Source organism: Pseudophryne corroboree, chromosome 3, assembly GCF_028390025.1.
Source record: "Pseudophryne corroboree isolate aPseCor3 chromosome 3, aPseCor3.hap2, whole genome shotgun sequence".
Classification (NCBI taxonomy): Eukaryota; Metazoa; Chordata; class Amphibia; order Anura; family Myobatrachidae; genus Pseudophryne; species Pseudophryne corroboree.
Window position 1 is genome coordinate 786,401,321 of NC_086446.1, and position 23,612 is coordinate 786,424,932.

A 23,612-nucleotide genomic window follows, 5' to 3' on the forward strand; every position below is an offset into this window, starting at 1 on the left:
ACTCGTTTGGGAGCTTTGGTATAATCCCCATGGTCCTTACGGAGTTCCCAGCATCCACTAGGACGTCAGAGAAAATAAGATTTTACTCACCGGTAAATCTATTTCTCGTAGTCCGTAGTGGATGCTGGGCGCCCGTCCCAAGTGCGGATTGTCTGCAATACTTGTATATAGTTATTGCTTAACTAAAGGGTTATTGTTGAGCCATCTGTTGAGAGGCTCAGTTATATTTCATACTGTTAACTGGGTATAGTATCACGAGTTATACGGTGTGATTGGTGTGGCTGGTATGAGTCTTACCCGGGATTCAAAATCCTTACTTATTGTGTCAGCTCTTCCGGGCACAGTATCCTAACTGAGGTCTGGAGAAGGGTCATAGAGGGAGGAGCCAGTGCACACCAGGTAGTCCTAAAGCTTTCTTTAGTTGTGCCCAGTCTCCTGCGGAGCCGCTATTCCCCATGGTCCTTACGGAGTTCCCAGCATCCACTACGGACTACGAGAAATAGATTTACCGGTGAGTAAAGTCTTATTTTTTTTCTTTTGGGGAACTTTTCCATACTTTACGATCCACATGGACTACGATTGGAACGGTAAAGTGTGCCGAGCGAAGCGAGCCATGCGAGGGGACGCGGTGCACTAATTGGGGTTCCCAGTCACTTTACGCAAAAAACGACACCAAAAAAAGTTAAAAAATTCATGTCGACCTTTTCATATGTCGACCTTTCATGTGTCGACCATTTTCATGTGTCGATCATGTGTCCATGTCGACCATGGCAATGTCGACCAATAGTGGTCGACCTAATGACTGTCGACCATAACATGGTCGACCATTGATACCGGAACCGTCACAGGCTGGGTATGAAAAATGACAGTTAGGATCTAGTGGGCTGGTACTTTATCTCCCTCCAAGACCTAGTACACAGGACAGCTGGACGGTGGGACAGTCCCCGCCCATTCCATGTTATTTAAGAGGTACCATTGCAGCACAGGCGTATCTATAATGGGTGCACCCAAATAGTACCTGACACTCACCCTCTGTTGCAGCTGCATGGAGGAGTAGAGGCCACTGCACATGCCCCCCCCCCCCTTCCCAGGGCCGTAACTAGATGTGTGCGGAGGGGGCACTGCACATAGCGCTGCAGGCTAGGGGGCGCTGTTGACAAACCCAGAAAACGCCAGGTTTAAACGCTGGCTCCCTGTCAGTCAAACTGCGGCTACATTGCGATTAGGATCTGCGCGCAATTTCTGTCGCTATTACCCCTCGCGCATGCGCAATGCCAATGATTATCATTCGATACTCGCTCGATTTGTGATTTCTCGGAATAGCGATCCAGGCTGAATTAGGCCCAAAGTTCTATAAGTGGCCATTGCGCATATGATGGGAATAAAAACCCAATGGAACCGGCCAACCAAATTGACACATATATGTATAGCTTCACCGACCCTCTTACATTCCTCTAACCATTTATTTTCAGGATAGATAATGCTCAGTGTAACATCAAGCAAAGCTGGCATGATTATATATATATATATATTATTTATATTATCTCTGTCTCATTATTACGTCTAATTCACTGTGTGCATCTATTAAGTCACAATGGCTCAGATTTATCAAGCCTTGGAGAGTGATAAAGTACCGGCCAATCAGCTCCTAACTGCCAATTTTCAAACAGCCTGTGACATGGCAGTTAGGAGCTGATTGGCTAATACTTTATCTCTTTCCAAGGCTTGATAAATCTGGGCAGGCGTTTGATAGTGACGGCTGCAATACCTAGAGGTGAGATTAGCCTGATCACACATCAGCCCCCAATAGCTCGTGGCCCTAGGCTACCTGGATGGATGATCCGAGCCTGGCCTACATCTCTGGTCCCTGACTTACAAGTAGGATCTGTGGAATGGAAGCGATTTGTTATTAGGAAACACTGTTCATGTAATTTAGAAAGGAAAGGGGAAGACACAGCGGAATGCATCCAACAGGGGGCTTGGGGGCGGATTCTGGATTGGGATAAACCAAAAAAGAGCCAATAACTGAGCACCTGGACAGACAATGGCCCTCATTCCGAGTTGATCGGTCGGTATTTTTCATCGCATCGCAATGAAAATCCGCTTAGTACGCATGCGCAATATTCGCACTGCGACTGCGCCAAGTAATTTAACAATGAAGATAGTATTTTTACTCACGGCTTTTTCATCGCTCCGGCGATCGTAATGTGATTGACAGGAAATGGGTGTTACTGGGCGGAAACACGGCGTTTTATGGGCGTGTGGATGAAAACGCTACCGTTTCTGGAAAAAACGCAGGAGTGGCTGGAGAAACGGAGGAGTGGCTGGGCGAACGCTGGGTGTGTTTGTGACGTCAAACCAGGAACGACAAGCACTGAACTGATCGCACAGGCAGAGTAAGGTTGAAGTTACTCAGAAACTGCAAAGTAGTTTGTAATCGCAATATTGCAAATACATCGGTCGCAATTTTAAGAAGCTAAGATACACTCCCAGTAGGCGTAGGCTTAGCGTGTGTAACTCTGCTAAATTCGCCTTGCGACCGATCAACTCGGAATGAGGGCCAATGTGCCCAATTCAGAGCTGATCGTAGATGTGCCAAAATTAGCATATCTACAATCAGAATCTCTGACATGCGGGGGGACGCCCAGCACAGGGCTAGTCCACCCCGCATGTCAAACCCTACTCCTTCCCCCCACCCCCCCAGTGGCGATGCTTTTGCAGTCAGATAGTAGCTCCCAGCCTAGCTGCAGAGGCAGGTGGCTGCCCGCCATGTTTTGGGACGCAGCCACCGCGGCCCGCCACAGCAAAGGCGTTCTAACGCTGCTGGCATGCCCCCTCCCACAGAGGCGATTGCAGCAGTGAAATGCTTTTGCATATCACTGTGTGCGCCCGTGCAGTGCGGCCGCTGCGTGTGCAGGCTGCGATCGCTGTTGTTGCAGCAATCGGGTCTGAATTAGGCCCCATGTTGCAATGCAATGGGGGAAATATTTTTTGCTGTGTACACACTGGGCCATTAATCAACTATTTGAGTGAACGGATGATAAACTGGTCGCGGATCGTTCACAGACATCGCATCGGCCCTGCAACGCAGCCGATGTCCGATATAACAGCAGATCTATCGGCGCATCTGGCTGTGTGTGCGGGTGGTCCGCCAACCGCCCGTTCGCTGGCTGCAGGGACTGACGGCAAATGCCTTTCCAGTTGTGGCGTCTGCACAGACGTATTGAGCGGCTGATCGGTAAGTGTGTTTGCTGCCACACATCTGCCCCCCCCCCCTCTCCTGCAGTGCCGCATGGTTTTACCAACTCAGAATCAGCCTCTTAATGTCAAAAGCATTCTGTAGAAGCCTCATACAAAGTAACTTTCCCAAAGGCTGTCATTCCCGCAGAACATAACAGGAAACTCTCTGTCAGTGCCCGCTTCCTGATGTTACACACTAATCTGATACAATATTACAGAAATCGGCCTCTCCAGCTGTGTATCTTATATTGTATCTGTGTGTATCTCCGGAATATGTTACATCCTGACCTTCCCACTGTGATACCGTCACACATTTCACTGGAGTTACTGACAAAAGCCAAACTGTCTGTGTAGGTCAGTGACTGTGAGAAGTTATATACACCTGCACCAAAAACACAGGGGGAAGGTGCGCCCCCAAACAACAGTTCCTATTAGCTTAAACCAGTTTATAAATAATCTTAGACTTAATTTGTTACCTTGGTGTCTATATTATTATAATAATAATTATTATTATCTCTTATTATTTACATGGCACCACAAGGGATCTTACATAAAACATAACAGTATGAAGAAAATGTGACTTACAGTACAGAACATTGCAGGACGTGGAGGTGGCTTATAATCATTGCTGCATCAGCTGATATAATACCCAAATAAGCCCAAGGGCAGCTGGACCCAAAGGTTTGATGTCACTTTGGTAGTGGGGAGATGATGTATATAAGCCTTATATCACCATCTCCCCACTGCCAAAGTGACACCAAACCTTTGGGTCCAGCTGCCCTCGGGCTTATTATAAGGGGTCTATGGTGGTCATTCCGAGTTGATCGCTAGCTGCATTCGTTCGCTGTGCAGCGATGAGGCAACAAAACTGCACTTCTGCGCATGCATATGCGGCACAATGCGCACGCACGACGTACTATTACAACAAACGATGTAGACTCACACATAGTCTAGCGAAGCTTTTCAGTCGCACTGCTGGCCGCAGAGTGATTGACATGAAGTGGGCGTTTCTGGGTGTCAACTGACCGTTTTCAGGGAGTGTTCGAAAAAACGCAGGCGTGGCAGGAAAAACGCAGGCGTGGCTGGGCGAACGCAGGGCGTGTTTGTGATGTCAAAACAGGAACTGAACAGTGTGAAGTGATCGCAAGCGCTGAGTAGGTTTTGAGCTACTCAGAAAATGCACAAAAAAACTTTGCCGCCGCTCTGCGATCCTTTCGTTCGCACTTCTGCTAAGCTAAGATACACTCCCAGTGGGAGGCGGCATAGTGTTTGCACGGCTGCTAAAAACTGCTAGCGAGCGATCAACTCGGAATGACCCCCAATGTACTAAGTATTGGAAAGGGATAAAGTACCAGCCAACTAGCTCCTAACTGTCATTTTTCAAGCACAGCCTGTAACATGACAGTTAGGAGCTGATTGGCTGGTAGTTATCCCCATACACTTTATCTCTCTCCAAGACTTAATACAAAGACCCCTAAATGAGGGAAGGAAAAGCACATAAGGGCAGAGGGTCCTGCTCATGAGAGCTTACAGTCTAGAGGGGAGGGGCAAAGAGACAGGTGTCACAGGGGAGAGACAGTAAGCCGGGAGCTTGGAGAGGTGGGTTAGGATGAGAGCTGGAAGCTTTAATTCAATGTTCATTAGCACAAACTGGGCCTTAGTGTATTTGTACAGTGATAATGAGCTGCAGGCACTCACTGAACCACGTCTGATGAATAGAGGCGCCGAGGCAGAGGACAGTCTACACTGATGTGAGTGTGACTCATGATGACAATGACCAAGACTCATTCATGTGGAGACACTCACGCACGGGAAGTGAGTGTGACTCGGTGTGAGTAGCAGGTTGGAGAGGGTGACTCGGAAAGTGAGAATCCTACTAGCTGTAAAACACAACTGAATATACTGGCACTATGCAAAAAAAGTTGTTGTTAATAATAATAATAATAATAACAATTAATTTATTATTATTATTATTATTATTATTAGTGGTCTGCAATGGAAGCAGGGATGATTCCCCAGAAGCGTTAATATGAATGTGTAGGGATTTGGAGAACAAATAGGCTATAGTGTAGATTCTCACATTTAATACATCAAATGTAAAAAAAAACCCAGATAGCAGACGAATGAGTCGGTGATGTCACAATGACAAGAAAGGGACCTTTGAGTTCTAGTGTCAGATGATATGAAGGTAAACAAGCAGCGTAGTCACCGTGTAAGACAGCAGGCGGCACAGACATTAGTGCCATGGTCATACCATATACCATCACAGATGCAGCTAATACACATGTGTATTTGTGTGTGTGTATATATATATATATATATATATATATACTAGGCGCTTCATCACGCCCTACGGGCACTCTTCACACCGTCGAAAGGGGCTACGCCCCTTAACCCCTGCACGCCTTGCTGGGGTTCAATATTTGTATGAGTATTACCTGCATTCCTAGGTTTGTTACTGGTTAAATATTGCACGACGAAAGGGCTTCCGATGGTGAAGGGGGCGTAGCCCCTTGCGACGGCGTGAACAGCGCCTGCAGGGCACGATGTACAGAATGTAGCGGGTGTAGCGGGTGCGGGGGGGGGGGGACCGCGGATGAGGCAGGGAGTATGTAGATGCTGCGGGTGGAGGGGTGGTGTGGGACCTATAACTATGTGATTGTATGTGTAACAATATATAGGACACGGATAAGGATGTATGTGGTATAGACATACCCGCATGAAGAGGTAAATGGTGTTATTAGACACAGAGGGAAGTGCTGGTGTAATGAGGAACAGTGGCAGCTGTGTCCTCTCTCTACACCGTCTGATCCTTCAGGTGTAGCAACGCGGACATGTTGCGCAAGCAAGGTCTCCAGGCGGCCGCAGGTGCACCAGTCCCTTGTACATGCGCTATATGCGCGGCCCCCTCAGGTGCAGTAGGAAGAGGGTGCGCAGGCTGGTGCTGCTCCCAGGGCCAATGGGCATGGGCAGCGCGGTCATGTGCTCGGTGCTGGGCTTGCGCCCTGCGCTTGCTGCGTGAGGGATAGGGAGGAGGCGGCAGAGCGGAGCATCACCGATATACTGGTAACTACGGGGGGCACCACAGGGGGTTATGGCTCCTGTCCTCCTGGTGAGGGTTTGTCAGGGAGGTATCAAGGAGCCGGTGGTATGGACCCTGTATGGAACACAGGGGGGTAGGGAGGGGATACAGAGACGCAGGGCGATAGGGAGGGGCTAGAGAGAGGCGTGGCGGTAGGGAGGGGATAGAGACGCGGGCAATAGGGAGGGGATACAGAGACGCGGGGCGGTAGGGAGGGGATACAGAGACGTGGGACGGCAAGGAGGGGAAAGAGAGACGCGGGGCGGCATGGAGGTGACACAGAGACGCGGGGTGGTAGGGAGGGGATACAGAGACGTGGGACGGCAAGGAGGGGAAAGAGAGACGCAGGGCAGCAGGGAGGGGATAGAGAGACGCTGGGCGGTAGGGAGGGGAAAGAGAGACGTGGGGTGGTAGGGAGGGGATAGAGAGAGGCCGGGCGGTAGGGAGGGGATACAGAGACGCGGGGCGGTAGGGAGGGGAAAGAGAGACGTGGGGCGGTAGGGAGGGGAAAGAGAGATGTGGGGCGGTAGGGAGGGGACAGAGAGACGTGGGGCGGTAGGGAGGGGAAAGAGAGATGTGGGGCGGTAGGGAGGGGATACAGAGATGTGGGGCGGTAGGGAGGGGAAAGAGAGACGTGGGGCGGTAGGGAGGGGAAAGAGAGATGTGGGGCGGTAGGGAGGGGATACAGAGACGCGGGGCGGCAGGGAGGGGATAGAGAGACGCAGGGTGGTAGGGAGGGGAAAGAGAGACGCAGGGCGGTAGGGAGGGGATAGAGAGACGCGGGGCGGTAGGGAGGCGATACAGAGACGCGGGGCGGTAGGGAGGGGATAGAGAGACGCGGGGCGGTAGGGAGGCGATACAGAGACGCGGGGCGGTAGGGAGGGGATAGAGAGACGCGGGGCGGTAGGGAGGCGATACAGAGACGCGGGGCGGCAGGGAGGCGATACAGAGACGCGGGGCGGTAGGGAGGCGATACAGAGACGCGAGGCAGTAGGGAGGGGATAGAGAGACGCGGGGCGGTAGGGAGGGGATAGAGAGACGCGGGGCGGTAGGGAGGGGATAGAGAGACACGGGGCGGTAGGGAGGGGATACAGAGACGCGGGGCGGTTGGGAGGGGATAGAGAGACGCGGGGCGGTAGGGAGGGGATAGAAAGACGCGGGCGGTAGGGAGGGGATAGAGAGACGCGGGGCGGTAGGGAGGGGATACAGAGACGCGGGTCGGCAGGGAGGGTCCCCAGTGAGGAAGCTGATGAAGAGAGGGGGGAAAGTAGTGGAGGGGGAGGGCAGCAGAAGAGGAGACTTGTGTAAAGTGGCGCCCACACATAGAATCAGTGGGTAGGATGGCCGGAGGGACTCACTGGTAACTGTCCGGGTCAGTGTTACTGTTACACACATCTCGCACCCACCGCGGCTGAAAAGGGGGTGTGGCCTGCTGTGAAAGGGGCGTGGCATCGCGGGTATGTTCTCTCTCGCTCCGGGGGTGTTTCCAGCTAGCCTGTAGATGCTGGCAGCCCCCGGAGACTGGAGAGTGTGTGTGCCGGCTGTGTGACAGGAGGAGAGTGCTGCAGGAGATGACGTCACTGCAGCACTCGGCTCCTGTCACAGCAGGAGAGCGGACAGCTGGATGTGTGCGGAGGAGGCGGCGGGTCTGTGTACGCGGCGCAGGGAGGGCTATGAAAGCCTTCTCCTGCGCCACCCGTCCCTCATATTGTCTATCCCTGTGGCGGCAGCTGTTGTTCCCCCGGCGCTACGGCCGGGGAGTCGGAGACGCTGGGGGGGGGGGGGGAGGGGTGTGAGATGGAGACTTGCTGCACATGTGGTAGGCGGGCTCTGTGACTCCGCCCACCGCTGTGACTCCGCCCAGCGTTACGGCCAGGCACAGAGTCAGATTTGGGCTAATATATAGGAGATATATATACACAGCATAGTAAGTCCGGCACTCCTCCATTAAAATAAACTTGACTCAGTGCCCTCACAGTAATGAAGTACAATGTAGATGAATAAAGGTGCGGCACTCAGAGCTCAGGATGAAGAAAAAACAACAACTAGCATGTCTGCAACGTTTCAATCTTATTCAGATTTTCATCAGGCTTCCATAATGATACAAACAAGAGTTGTTTGTATCATTATGGAAGCCTGATGAAAATCTGAATAAGATTGAAACGTTGCAGACATGCTAGTTGTTGTTTTTTCTTCATCCTGAGCTCTGAGTGCCGCACCTTTATTCATCTATATCTATATATATCTATATATATATGTATATATATTTCAGGGCTGCCACCAGAAATTGTGGGACCTGGGACTGACAAAATGGGTAAATCCCATGACGTCACGCCGCGCCGCATCTGGCTTCAACAAACTTTATCAAACAGCAAGCTGCAGCTTGATTATTATGATCAGCGGTGGCGAGCGGAGGAGAGCAGCCCGCGGCCCGCCGATGACAGCCTCAGGAGAAGGGTATTGGCGGCGGCCTCAGGCAGTTTCACCGGCGGCGGTTGACAGGATTAGAAGGGCTGTTTAGGGTGTTAGCAGCCGTAGTCAGTCCCACCAGCAGTGGCCAACGCCAGGAATAGCGACGGCGGGATGTTTGAGCAGCCTGGGCCCTCCACTCTCTGTCAGAGTGGCCGGGCCCAGGACAAAAAACTTTTTACAATACAAATCGCAATATATATTGTGGCAGGAGAGGTACTTTGCCACCTGTAAGCTACACACAGGGTCCTGGGAAGTGTGGGTGGACCGGGTTCCCATCCATTTGGCCCAGACCAGGTCTTATAGACTTCTTAGCCCAAGAAGCTGCTTCATCAGCCAGCACCTGTCTGCTGGGTTTAAAGCCGATTCTCTCCCATGAGTCAGGGCTCCTGAAGGCAGTTAGTGTCCAGGTGATAGGCCTGCTAGGAACAGTGGGTTCCAGAGGGCTGGGCACTAGTGTCAGGATGCCGGGACTTGGAGGGTTCCTTATTTAGTAGTAAGTAGGAGTGAGGCAGGGCCTAACCTCCCTGGTTGTTTATACTAGATACAGTGATCTTTGTTTTATGTCTATCTGTGTTTTTGACCAACCTGAATAAAAGGTATTTGTTGTTTTTGCACAAGCCTGGAGTTGGTCGCTGGTGGAATTTTTGTAGCAGAGCATATTCTAGCAAGACTCCTGTTACAAATGGCGCCTGAACAGGGTCCCTTCTGCTAGTCATGTCATACGTGGCAGAGGACCCAACAGCCACAAGGTAGCGGCACACATACCAGCAAACTCCAGACCAAGCTGAGCTCGTGGGCATCAGTACCAGACCAAGGGTGTTGTGAGTAGTGGTTAAAACCAACCCCACGGGGTAAAAATAAAATGTTTTGTTTAAACTGAATGTGTTTGATTTTAGTGCAAAGGTTTGCATTGGCAACAAAGAGGTTAAACAGGGTGCATGGACTGATCTGTCCTTCCTGCTTCGCACCATTCATTGAAAGTAGCTGTGTTGATTTGCTCTAAGGGGTTGCAAGCATCTGATAATTTATGACTGAATTTCTTTTCCAAGCTTATTTTTACCTGTGCCTGCAAAATCTAGTAGAGGGAGTCTGGTGTCCCTGTTAATTAGCTCATTAAGACCAATCAAGCAAAGTTGAAACCTTTTATAAAGGTGGATCTGTTTAAATAGAGAAACTTTGTGGCACTATGTGTCCCAGCAATTCCTGAGTTCTAGTTTTAAGAGCCTGAAGGGAGAAGTTGTTGTTTATTTGCACTACCAGTGTAAGGTATTTGTGACCATTATGTACATGCTACCTGTCAGTGCTTTGCTAAAAGCTTAATCTGTGCTCATAAAAAAAATAAAAAAAAATAAAAGGTTTTCAGATATACAGCATATCTGAAGTGTCTCTTCAAATGGGTAACAAAAAGAGAATTCATGCTAAAAACAAAACAAAAGGGGTGACCGCTCTAACACCTCCGGTCAGGAACTTATGTGACCCTATTAAAGCCCCACAGTTGGAGAGTAAAGTGGAGAGCTTATTGGGGAGTAATCCAGATCTTGGGAAAGATTTTAGCATGGAACCTTTTTTTTGGTGTCACACGATAAGTGACCTTGAAAGCAATGTCCAATTAAAGGACCAGGAGCTAGAAGAGCTTAAGGAAAAATGTGATTTCCTTCAAGAGCAGGTGAACACCTTAACGCAAAAGCTGGAGGAGAAGGAAACTCTTTTGTCTGACTCTCTGACCAAATTGGGAAGGAGTAGAGAAGAGATTGCCAAGCTCTCAGGCCAGGTGTCAGAGTTGCAGAAAACCTTGGCAAAGGCTAAACCCAGATCTGAAAACTTTGAAGTACATAGCCAAGGACTATTAGAGAAAATCTCCTGTGACCAGACACGAGATGGAAGTCTGGTGCTGGCCAATAAGGCTCCGTCGCAAGACTGGGCGGAGTTTCAGGAGGCGGTTTCTCAGCTATAACCATTGGCTATGCCTAGTTTCAGTTCAGAGACAGGCGTAGCTACACCAGTTGCTGAAGACGTTATGCCGAATGTTGGGTCAGAGACATTATCAGCCGAAATGGAGATGCCATCTTCGGGGGAAATGATGCCAACGGTGGTGCAGTCTGCGGAAGAATGGTACCATACTGTAGTGGAACCCGGCTATACTGGATTCCCTGTTCCAGTCAGAAGGAACAGGAAAATTGAGCCAGAGCTGCCAGTGCCTAAGGCCCGAAAGGCTCCCTGCTATGCCACTAGTAAGGCCATCTGCCTGGAAAGTGGAAATGAGGGCCCTTCCTCAAAGGTAGAACATTTATAGGCACTAAGGTCCATTCAGTTGGTATTGCCGTTCCAGAGCATGGAGGAAGCTGCAGCTATTATTGCGCAGCGCACTGAAAATCCACGGGGATTTTTCAAGCAGCAAGAGAGAGCCACATCAGATGGCAATGTTTTGTTGTTAACCCCTAGGACGGCAGTGAGAAGTTCCTCCGAAACAGCACCACCTCAATCTCTGGAAAAAGAACGTCGTAGTAGCTTGGGTGAAGAGTGGAACAAAGCCCTGAGTTCAGTGAAACCTGTTCAAGATGGAGCATAGCAGCCACAGGAGCTCACAGAAGATGTGTTTATGGAGACACGAGATGAGGATGTGGGATTCCCGGCTGCTCCTCAGTTGACAGGGAGTGAGGAGGAAGCGGTAATGGAGCTGGGAGAGGTTGACTTGATGTCAAGTGATCATCCACCTCCAAAGCAAGAATCCTCTAATCTGCTGGATCTGTGGCAGAATGATGAACCCCAGGAATCTACCTGGGCAGATGGAAATTTGATGACTACTCAAGAGCCCATCCTAGAGCAGGAAGTCTTATCTGAGCTGGAGATTGCTTCTGTTGAGGTCTTGGAAACCCATGATCCTTCTCCTGTTGACGCGATGTATGTTCAGAAGTTAATCCCTGATGGGACATCACAGGTTCAGAAGCCCCCGGTTCTGGACATCCAGTGCACATGTGAGACTTTTTCTGATGAATCACAGACAAAGACCGTATCTTTGGAGGTGTCTCGCCTACGTGAGCTAGTCATGGCTAAGCTAGTTGCAATACAGGAGTCCACTTCCGAAGTCATCCAGGAACCTGCTTCTGAAGGGGTTCCCTTTATGTATGGGAGAATAAGGTTCAAGATTTCAATCTTGGGGTTGTTGCACCCCAGCATGATCCACCACGAGAGGCTCAAAATCCAATTGCTGAACTGGGACAGTTCATAAAGGACACACTAAGTAAGGAGCAAGAGCCTGTCTCAGAAGAATCGGTGCAGAGTCCCATTTCTGAGGTTGCTCTACCCAGGGAGAGTTCTCTATATGGGACACGAGAGTTTGAAAATTTGAGGGGAGAGTTCCAAAAGCTGGCCCTAAGTAATAGCCAGCTAAAAGAAACGGTGAAGGAGATTCCTAAACTATGGAGTCGAATAAGAGACCTGGACAAGAGACTCAAAATGGGTTATGTGTTGGTCATAGAACAGCAGGAGACAGTGACTAGGGTCAAAGATGGGAGATCGGAGGACGAAGCAGTCACGTTAATGAAGAAAATGTTACCACAGCTGGAAAGACTGAAGGAAGCACTAAAAGTTCAACAAATGAAAGGACTTTCTGAGACTCAGGACCAATGCCTCACTCTGAGGGAAAGGGTGGGGGCAAAGTTGGACCATGACCTCAGAACAATTAAAGTCAGGGCAGAGACTAGGTGTTACCGGTGCCAAGAGCTTGGCCATAAAAGGTGGAATTGTCCATATAGGCCAAGACCAGTGAGGGCCGGGGTGACTACTAAGCCCAGAGTGAACTTAAAAACCTTCCCCAGTCCAGAGTTGGCTAAGGTCAGGTGTCACAAACACCCAGACAAGAATGAAGCGACTTCCTCAGTAGCCAGTAAATCCAAGCCCGATAAGGGAAACATCCCTAAAGGTGGAAAGGTGAAGAGAGGAAGTTTAGTGGGCAATGGGAAGATGTCCATTAAAACGACCACTTCGGCCACTATGCCAAAGTGGAGGGAAAGGGAAGGTGGCACAGTGGAGTCGGTGCCACCAACCTTTAATGGAAATAGATTCCAAGGCCAGTTAAAAGGGCCCCGGGCGTGTACTTGGGAGAGGAACTTGGGACCCAGGTGTATGGGCCCAAGTTATGTCCCAAAGATTTGTCAGCCCAAAATAATTGGCAAATGTGAAACCTTGCCAATGTCACATGCCGCTTTTCTGAGCCAGGAAAAGCTGAGGGAAAGGGTATGTGGCAGGAGAGGTACTTTGCCACCTGTAAGCTACACACAGGGTCCTGGGGGATGTGGATGGACCGGGTTCCCATCCATTTGGCCCAGACCAGGTCTTATAGGCTTCTTAGCCCAAGAACCCGATTCATCAGCCAGCACCTGGCTGCTTGGTTTAAAGCAGAGTCTCTCCCATGAGTCAGGGCTCCTGAAGGCAGTTAGTGTCCAGGTGATAGGCCTGCTAGGGACAGTGGGATCCGGAAGACTGGGGCACTAGTGTCAGGATGCCGATACCTGAAGGGTTCCTTATTAAGTAAGAGGGAGTGAGGCAGGGCCTAACCTCCCTGGTTGTTTATACTAGATACAGTGATCTTTGTTTTATGTGTATCTGTGTTTTTGAGCAACCTGAATAAAAGGTATTTGTTGTTTTTGCACAAGCCTGGAGTTGGTCGCTGGTGGAGTTTTTGTAGCAGAGCATATTCTAGCAAGACTCCTGTTACAATATATATATATATATATATACACACACACACATACCCCAAATAGCTGGTGATCTAATACCACTTTTTCGGCTTGATAGAACTTTTTGTACCGTCCTAGGCAGAACACAAGCTTTTCCCACCGGTGGCTTTACAGAAATATGTACATAGATTTCAAACAACCAACGCGTTTCGTTGTTGTCACTTCGTCAGGGGGTGGTGCAAAATGGGACAGTATAGTAATCTCCAAATGTTTGTGTGTGTGTGTGTGTGTGTGTGTGTGTGTGTGTGTGTGTGAATAACACACTATAAGCCAGGTAAGCAATCACTGGTGTTTACAGTGTGTGACAGCTTCCAGCTCTTTATTAACATGTACAAATATATCTAAATATACATCATGCGGTATAATCGGTTTTTAAATGAAGTGCAAATCCCTAGTGTACAGGTCGGCAGCCAAGTTCACTACTTACCTCCAGGGCCCTCTTCCAGTACCTCTTTCCCAGCCGCCTGGTCATATTACTGTGTTGTTCCCAACTGTAAAGCACAGCGCGATCTGCTGGCGCTATATACATAGACATGAATGTCTCTTTGTGTATAGCTGTGTTGTGATTCTAGCTGTGCACTTTGGGCCATTGTCCTGCTGGAATGTATATAAGCTATATATGTTCTCCGGACGTCCCTGGTCGCTTTGCTGAATCAGAGGAGCCTCCTTCCCTTCACACACAGAACATGATTTCCGCAGGCCTGTCGTCGGCGTGTTGATGGAATTGCGGGAAATTTAGAGGCAAGCGTTCTGGGGATAATGCTTCTATGTACTTTCTGCCAAAATTTACGCTAGATTTTATATTGCTCCAGCATTGTGCCCCCCCCCCCCCCCCCCCGCCTCCAAATAAAGGGCAGATTTGTAAAGTCCCCAAGCTATTCTCCCGTGAACAGGTTTTTTTTTTTGCCGTATAAGAGCCTTCGCTGGTTGGCACTAATACATACCAATTTTATTTAGGTTTGCCATGAATATTTGAAGCTCTTCATGATGAAACCCTTATTTGCATATGTCTTAATAGAGCCTTTTCTGTTAAAGTTCTAGAGCTCTTTTATTTGCTCTTCTTAGTATTTTGTGTTCGTCAGTGGTAAGAAGTCTTAGAAATCCATGTTTAAGGAAATAATTTAGGAAAAATTGCAAAAGCGGGCGAATACTTGTTATTATTTGCCTTATGTCTGCAGTACCAGGTTACTAAACAGGCAGAGTAGGCACCAGCCTATGGGCCCGCGCCTTTAAGGGTCCCCATGACAGAGCAATGTTCTACAGATCTCTAGGGACCTGGAAAAAGAATAACTCACAAACCATTAGTTGCAAAACGAGGCAGAGGAATGACGAGGGCCTGGTATACAAACCAACACGAGGGCCTGGTATACAGGCCAACACGATCAGTTCTAATAAAGCATTGCCTGCACCTCTGTGGTTGAGTGACCGGCCTTATAACCCCTACAAGGAGACTGGGCACGGGATGTGTATGTGGGGCTCCCAGGCCTGGGTGTCTGTGCGCCTCTGTCCTCTGTGTGGCCTGCAGATAGAAAAGTGTTTTATCATCTTCCAGGAGCCTGCTTATCAGGCAGACCTCTGCTGCACTCAGCACCTCCAAGTGCTACAGCCCCATGTCACTGTGTGAGACTGGGGGGGGTACATACTTACAGTGGGAGTGTTCTGCAGTGCAGCACATTCCATTAAACACTTTTTTTTTAAAGCAATTTTATTTACTTGCAAGTGACTTGGGAAACAACATGCAGAAAAGTTTATGTAAGGACTTGTCACTGCGCCAAACTAGTAGCGGTTGGACTGGTTGTATTGTAAAGTAAACCCATATTTGTTAACACGGGTCAGTGGAAACGTCAGCAGGATTTCAGGAATAATGTATCTTGGCCATGTAACTGTGTTACATACTCGCAGGGTGTGACATGATCGGTATTTGGGATTAGGGGGATTTCTCCAAGCAAATTGGAAACGATTAAAAGATTTTCAACTTCTTCTAAATGGGATCGGCCTATTGTTCCTCGGCTGTGGTCAGCGCTGTTTATGTCTAAAGAGTTACAGCAGCGTAACCATGTACTCAGTGATGAGGTGGTGGGGGGAGGGGTTTCACTTGTGTTGTCATTGTCAGTAAAGGTAAATCCAGCAATATGATCCATCAGTACAGTGCCCCCTAGTGGACATATTACCATGAAACCTGTAGATTGACAGCAATATTCCCTGTGGCACATTTGGTATATCCGTGATTCTTAACTCCAATCCTCAAATACCTGTCATTTCTCTATCATTTGTGAATGCGTAAAGAAATCCAGAAACCATGACCTGTTTGATGTACTTGAAGACTGGCGTTTGTGAACCCTTCAGAATCTGTACTGGGCTGAGCAGGTGTAGGGGGTCATTCCGAGTTGATCGCTAGCTGAAAATGTTCGCTGTGCAGCGATGATGCAAAAAAATGGCACTTCTGCACATGCGTATGCGGCGCAATGCGCATGCGCGACGTACTTTCACAATGGAGCGATGTAGTATCACACAAGGTCTAGCGAAGCTTTTCAGTCGCACTGGTGGCTGCAGAGTGATTGACATGAAGCGGGCGTTTCTGGGTGTCAACTGACCGTTTTCAGGGAGTGTTCGGTAAAACGCAGGCGTGCCAGAAAAAACGCGGGTGTGGCTGGGCGTACGCAGGGCGTGTTCGTGACGTCAAATCCGGAACAGAATGGTCTGAAGTGATCGCAACGCTGAGTAGGTCTGGAGCTACTCTGAAACTGCACAAAATTATTTTGTAGCCGCTCTGCGATCCTTTCGTTCGCACTTCTGCTATATAACCCCCATAGTACAGATTTACTAAGGCTGTACCGACATCTCTTACTGCAATCAGATGGCCTCAACAACAGGGAGAGGTTTGTCGAAGCTTGGAGAGAGATAAAGTGGAGAGAGATGAACTACCAACAAACCAGCTCCTTACGGTCATTTTTCGAACACAACCTGTAACATTATTTATTTGCCTACTTTACCGGAATGGCCGGAAGGCTCCCAGAAAATCGGGTGGCCCTCCCAGCCTCCCCGTAAGAACAGGTGCGTCTCCCGATTTCAGAGGCACCCCCCCATACCCCCGTTCAGTCGCCCACTTTGCAAGTAAAAAGGGTGGTCCGGGCGGCCGATGATGCTAAATTGCATCATCATAGCCACGCCCCCTCTGTTTAATGCCAGTAATCGTGGCACTGTATAGTGGTGGGCGTGGCCACAAAAATACATTCGTGCCACCTGGTTTTGCCCCCCCCAGCACCGCCCCCCAGCTGAGCTGACGTCTGCTCTCTCTCTGAGGTACGTGTGTGTGTGTGTGTACATGTGACAGGGAATGTAGGGGGTCATTCCGAGTCGATCGCTAGCTGAAAATGTTCGCTGCGCAGCGATGATGCAAAAAAACGGCACTTCTGCACATGCGTATGCGGCGCAATGCGCACGCGCAACGTACTTTCACATCGGTCGATGTAGTTTCACACAGGGTCTAGCGAAGCTTTTCAGTCGCACTGCTGGCCGCAGAGTGATTGACAGGAAGGGGGCGTTTCTGGGTGTCAACTGACCGTTTTCAGGGAGTGTTCGGAAAAACGCAGGCGTGCCATGAAAAATGCAGGCGTGGCTGGGCGAACGCAGGGCGTGTTTGTGACATCATAACAGGAACTGAATAGTCTGAAGTGATCGCAAGCGCTGAATAGGTTTAGAGCTACTCAGAAACTGCACAAAAAAACTTTGTAGCCGCTGTGCGATCCTTTCGTTCGCTGCTAAAAACTGCTAGCGAGCGATCAACTCGGAATGACCCCCATAGAGTGTAAGCTCCACTGGGGCAGGGGCTGAAGTGAGTGAGTGACTGATATGTTCTCTGTACAGCACTGCGGAATATGTGGGCGCTATATAAATCTGTGTTAATAGAATAAATTGCAGTGCGTGGGGCCGCATGAGAAGTATTATTCTGCTAAGTATCTGCTGATGACACATCCCGAGCGCATTGTTTCATTATCAGCTGCCTGTAATCAAACAAAAGGGAAAGAGAAATCAGTTCTCCTTGTGCTATAACTGGTAATCCTCATAGATCTCCTCTGTATTTATCCCAGCCCTCATATTCCCAGTGTAATACCTGTAATGTGTGTGTAAGAGATGTGAGGTATACAGCGTGTTCTGCGGTGACTCACAGTGCGCACACTGGCTGACACTGCGATGAGGAATGTGCAGCCGCCATGACACTATTTCACTCCTCTGTTTCATAAAGAATAAATGTGTATTTTTCATTTACATTTAAATATAACCTATAGGAATGTATGGCTGGGAGGCAGCACGGATATATGCTCACTGAGAGCACCAGCGCGGCGAGGGCTACAAAACTCATCTAAAAGGTTCCCACACTTTTATACCAACCGCTGATACCAGTCACCGCCCAGAGCGCTCACATCACATGCCCACTGAACGGCTCATGTTTGTCTGCACTAGTAGCCACCTCCCAGGACACTCCCATGACACACCCACTGAGAGGACTTTTCCTGCGTGCACTACTAGCCACCGCCCAGTCACCGCCCAGGACACTCACATAACACGCCCACTGAACGGACCATTCCTGCCTGCACTACTAGCCACCGCCCAGTCACCGCCCAGGACACTCACATAACACGCCCACTGAACGGACCATTCCTGCCTGCACTACTAGCCACCGCCCAGTTACCGCCCAGGACACACATAACACGCCCACTGAACAGCCCTTGTTTGCATGCACTACTAGCCACCTCCCAGTCATTTCCCAGGACACTCTCATAACACACCCACTGAATGGTCCATTTGTGCATGCACTACTAGCCACCTCCCAGGCACCGCCCAGGAAACTCCCATAACACGCCCACTGAATGGACCATTATTGCATGCACTACTAGCCACCTCCCAGTCACCGCCCAGGACACTCCCATAACACGCCCACTGAATGGATCATTATTGCATGCACTACTAGCCACCACCCAGTCCCGCCCAGGCCACTCCCATAACACACTCACTGGACGGACTATTTCTGAAAGCACTACTAGCCACCTCACAACATACATGCCTACCTTTCAAGTCTCCTCTCCAGGAGAAGCCGTGGCCAAACTGTGATATCATTAGGCCACACACCCCAAGATGAGGAAATGACAGCGATTCGCTGGTCCACTGGTAGGGGGCGGGACTAAATGTCTCAATTAGCCCCGCCCCTTCAGAAGGCTTTCTGAGAGTGTATTATTTTATACTTATCCTGCCAATTTCACTAGGAAGCGGGCAGGCTTGTGTGGGATGCGGGAGAATCACCTACCCTCCCGGGGCTGCGGGGCACTACCCGAAAAATCAGGAGCCTCCTGCAGCTTCCGGGAGGGTATGCAAGTATGCCTCACAGTCACCACCCAGGACACTCCCATTACATGCCCAATGAACGGCCCATGTTTGCCTGCACTACTAGCCACCTCCCAGTCACCAACCAGGACACTCCCATAACACGCCCACTGAACAGGCCATGTTTGCATGCTCTGCTAGCCACCTCTCAGTCACCGCCCAAGAATGTGCATCACTATACCGTCTGCCCCGATTGCAACAGCACCTTTGTGCGAACACTCTGTGCATTGCATGCAAAATAGGGGTTTTCAGAACTTCTTGCGCAAGCATAATTGCAAAAAAAACGCTCATCTACTTATTCAATGGTCCATCCAGAGTTTATGAATGGGCCATTACAAAACTAGGCTCTGGGACTGGCTCCTAATTTACAGTTTATACACAGTACAGATCATACAGTTATTCCCTAGATACACATGCATACAGTAAACAATGATAACTAATAAAGGAAAGACTGCTTTTTGATTAAGTTATTTTTATACTGAAACGCGTCAAAGGATTGTGGGTGTAAGCGGATAAAATTGGTTCCAGAGGGAAGACATCTGGTGATCCTGTCGGTAGAGATTGGGGGAGTCCCGAAATCAAATGACACACCTCTTGCTATGGGTGGTCTTCAGTTTGCCTGCGGCCGGGCTGCCGACGACCAGCATACCGGCGCCGGAATCCTGACCGCCGGCATACCAAACAGCTTTTCTCCCTCTTGGGGGTCCAGGACCCCCCTGGAGGGAGAATAGATACGCGTGCCACCGTGCCCGCAAGGGCCTCATTTGCGCTCGCCCAGCTGTCGGTATGCCGGCGGTCGAGATTCCGGTGCCGGTATGCTGGCCGCCGGGAGCCTGACCGCCGGCATAACATACTACACCCCTTGCTATTTATATATAGCACACAGCACTGGAAGAGAAATATACATCTAAAAGAATTAATGAATGAAGGTGTAAGGGGAGAATTCCGTTGCAGGCGAAATAGTGCGAATTGCCGTTGCCGCTGCGTTTAAATGCCACCAAAGGCATTGCATCTCGCACCCCTCAGCCGGCCAGGACGAATCCCAAATTTGCCCAGAAGTGCTTGCTACCCGATGAGGCAGTTTTGTGCGAGCTTGGGCTGCCGTAAATTGCGGCTGTAGCGCATCAATTCAGCCAGGGCGTATGTTTTCTCCCCACTTTCATTACCCCACTCATCTGCATAGTAAAGGTCCACGCATTTCGGTGGTCATTCCAAGTTGATCGCTAGCTGCATTCGTTCGCTGTGTAGAGATGAGGCAAAAAAAGGCACTTCTGTGCATGCATATGCGGCGCAATGCGCACGCGCGACATACTATTACAACGGACGATGTAGTTTTACACAGGGTCTAGCAAAGCTTTTCAGTCGCATTGCTGGCCGCAGAGTGATTGACATGAAGTGGGCGTTTCTGGGTGTCAACTGACCGTTTTCAGGGAGTGTGCGTAAAAACGCAGGCGTGCCAGGAAAAACGCAGGCGTGGCTGGGCAAACGCAGGGCGTGTTTGTGACGTCAAAACAGGAACTGAACAGTTTGAAGTGATCGCAAGCGCTGAGTAGGTTTTGAGCTACTCTGAAACTGCACAAAAAAATTGCTGCCGCTCTGCGATCCTTTCATTCGCACTTCTGCTAAGCTAAAATACACTCCCAGTGGGAGGCGGCATAGCGTTTGCACGGCTGCTAAAAACTGCTAGCGAGCGAACAACTTGGAATGACCACCTTCATTGCTTTTCACTGTAGAGGAGAATAGCTGAATACTCAGAATAAATATAGGATGGATTTCTAGAATGCACCTCTGAGACAGAAGTGGGTTTCGCGTCTGTTGCTGTTAGATGATAATGTTTCGCTGTAGTGACTGTAAATGGTTTTTATGTTTCATACAATGTAGTTACTTTCTATCAGACAGAAAGGAGCAAGAAGCTGTGCGTGGTAATGATCTGCTCCGAGCCAGCGTTTCTGAGTGACTCATTGCATCGTGTGTGAGCGGAGGATTTTCCCCTCTTCTCTGCAGCGATGAGAGTGTCGCCCTTTACAGAAATCTGCCGTCCTGCATTATCACACTTACATTGCCTTCTGTCTCAGTCCGGTCACATTCCTCATGGCCTGTCCCATGCTCGCCAGACGTCATTAAAGATGATTTTATTTATTTTATTAACAGTTATTTATATTCTACAGCGCTTTACAGAGAGTGTTCCAGCCATTCATACCAGTCCCTGGCCCAGGAGAGCTAACAATCTATAATCCTCGTCACAAGGACACACATACTCACTTTAGGGTTCATTTATTTATGAGCAGACAATTAATCTACCAGTATGCTTTTGAAGGGTGGGAGGAAACCGGAGCACCCTGGGGAAACACACACAAACTTGTGAGAGAACATACAAACTCCACACATACAGGCCACTGTAGTTACCAGGGATATTTGAATGAATTTGGGGTATTTTGGGGTTGCTGAATTCAAAAAGGAAAGTGTTATTTTTAAATGGGCTCTAGTTCTTGAGATAATGGTACCCTCAATTAATAGGGGGCTCAATCATAACGTGAGCATTTGGGAGTCTAGCAGTACAGTCTAGTAGGTGAGACACGCAAATATTCTAAGGGGGGAATTCAAATATGTGAAAAGTCGGTTGGGTGTCTGTTTGTTCCTGTCTATTAGACAGGAAAAAAACAGACACCCAACTGACTTTTCAAACAATTGAATCTCCCCCTAAGTGTTCACTCCACGATCATACTTGAATATTCCCCCTCTGTATATAAGCGATCGGCTACTGTCAGGTGGCAGTTGAGCGCTTTGCGTTTGTTGTAATTGGTTGTTTCAGATCTGTGTATCTTAAAAACTGATCCATGTATCGAGCAAGAAACCGATTTCATATTCCGAATCAGCGCCACAAAGTTGTCCTAAAATGGCTCTAATATAATCTGCAAAAAATTGATTGTTGATCGATGTAATCTTAATGCTGCGAGGCAGCGTGCTAACCATTGTGCAACTGTGCTGTCAATGTTATCTGACTGAAGACTTTTTGGCTGATTCTGATTCGGACATAGGGGGTTATTCAGAGGGGATACGGTCGTTAGGTCGACACAGCTTAGGTCGACATGTATTAGGGCGACAGGTCAAAAGGTTGACATGAGTTTTTAACTTTTTTTTTCTTCCATTTTTTGGGACTTTTTCATACTTGACGATCCACGTGGACTACGATTGGAACGGTAACCTGTGCCGAGCGCAGTGAGGTACCTTGCCCGAAGCATGGCGAGCAAAGCAAGGGGACATGGTGCACTAATTGGGGTTCCCCGTCACCTTACGAAGAAAATGACACCAAAAAAAGTCCAAAAACCCAGGTCGACATTTTGACCTGTCGACCTAGTACATGTTGGCCTAATGACCTTGTCGACCTAATGCCCCTGTCAACCTAATGTATGTCGACCTCCCATGGTAGACCTAATGACTGCCGACCTAAGTTGAGTCGACCCAATGACCCATACCCATTCAGAGTCGGTACCAAACCAAAACAGTTAGCAATTGGGCAAAACCGTGCTGCACTGCATGTGGGGCAGATGTAACATGTGCAGAGAGAGATAGATTTGGGTGGGTTATAGTGTTCTGTGCAGGGTAAATACCGGCTGCTATTATTAGATTTCACTTTGAACACACCCCACCCAAATCTAAATCTCTCTGCACATGTTACATCTGCCCCAGCTTCAGTGCACATGGTTTTGCCCAATTGACCTTGCAATCGCACGGATCTGTTCCACCTAGTAGGAGTGACAGGGGTGTGTAGGCCAACATTCGGGCTGGATCATAGGGTAAAGACAGAGGTGAGACGGCTGTCTCTGACATGGGTACAAACAAACACTAAGGATGGCGGCTGCGGACGGGAATACGGAGGGTAATTCAGACCTGATCGCTAGGCAGCGATTTTTGCAGCGCTGCGATCAGATAGTCGCCGCCTACTGGGTTAGTGTATTTTAGCTGTGCAGGTGTGCGATCGCATGTGTAGCAGAGCTGTACAAACAGATCTTGTGCAGTCTCTGCGCAGCCCCGGACTTACTCAGCCGCTGCGATCACTACAGCCTGTCCGGGACCGTATTTGATGTCAGACACCCGCCCTGCAAGCGCTTGATCCCGTCTGTATTTTCCAGGACACTCCCTGAAAACGGTCAGTTGCCACCCACGAACGGCCTCTTCCTGTCAATCTCCTCGCGAACGCCCGTGCAAATGGATCCTTCGCACAATCCCGTCGCTGACAGGCGTCCGGGAATGCTCCTGCAGATGCGCCTGACTGAGTTTCCCTCATTAGTAAGAGGAAAACGTCTGCAGAAATATGCAACACATCAGTAATTACTATATGTGGGGGTAATTACTTCCTGACAGAGTGCAGATGTGCGTCCCCGCAGAAGTGTCAGAAATCGCTCCCACAAGTCCGGCTTCTACTAAACAAATTATATCTGTTTTTTCTTTTCCCTGAATAACATTGTGGTTGATGAGAACCATGTCAGCGACTCTACTAACGTCTCAGCGTTAGGTCGCCTGATTCTCTCCGGCATCCGAGGGGTTAAGGAGTGATTGACGGGTGGGTATCAGTGAGCTGGACACTCTGGGATATAAGATAAAGCGCGGTATATAAATAGCCAGGCACGGCGGCTTTGTGGTTTGTTTGATATATCCCTGAGAGATCTATCTCTGCAGTAACCAGTGACTCACCG

The 23,612-nt window shown here is 49.2% G+C and overlaps 1 long non-coding RNA gene across 1 annotated transcript in view; it reads left to right on the plus strand.

Moving 5' to 3' along the window:
- The first annotated feature begins 3,116 nt into the window (after positions 1 to 3,116).
- Positions 3,117 to 23,612, plus strand: part of LOC135058269 (uncharacterized) — a 30,610-nt gene continuing 10,114 nt past the window's right edge. Inside the window, exon 1 of the long non-coding RNA XR_010244716.1 lies at positions 3,117 to 3,238. This is a non-coding gene — a long non-coding RNA (uncharacterized LOC135058269). The remainder of the gene's footprint in view (positions 3,239 to 23,612) is intronic.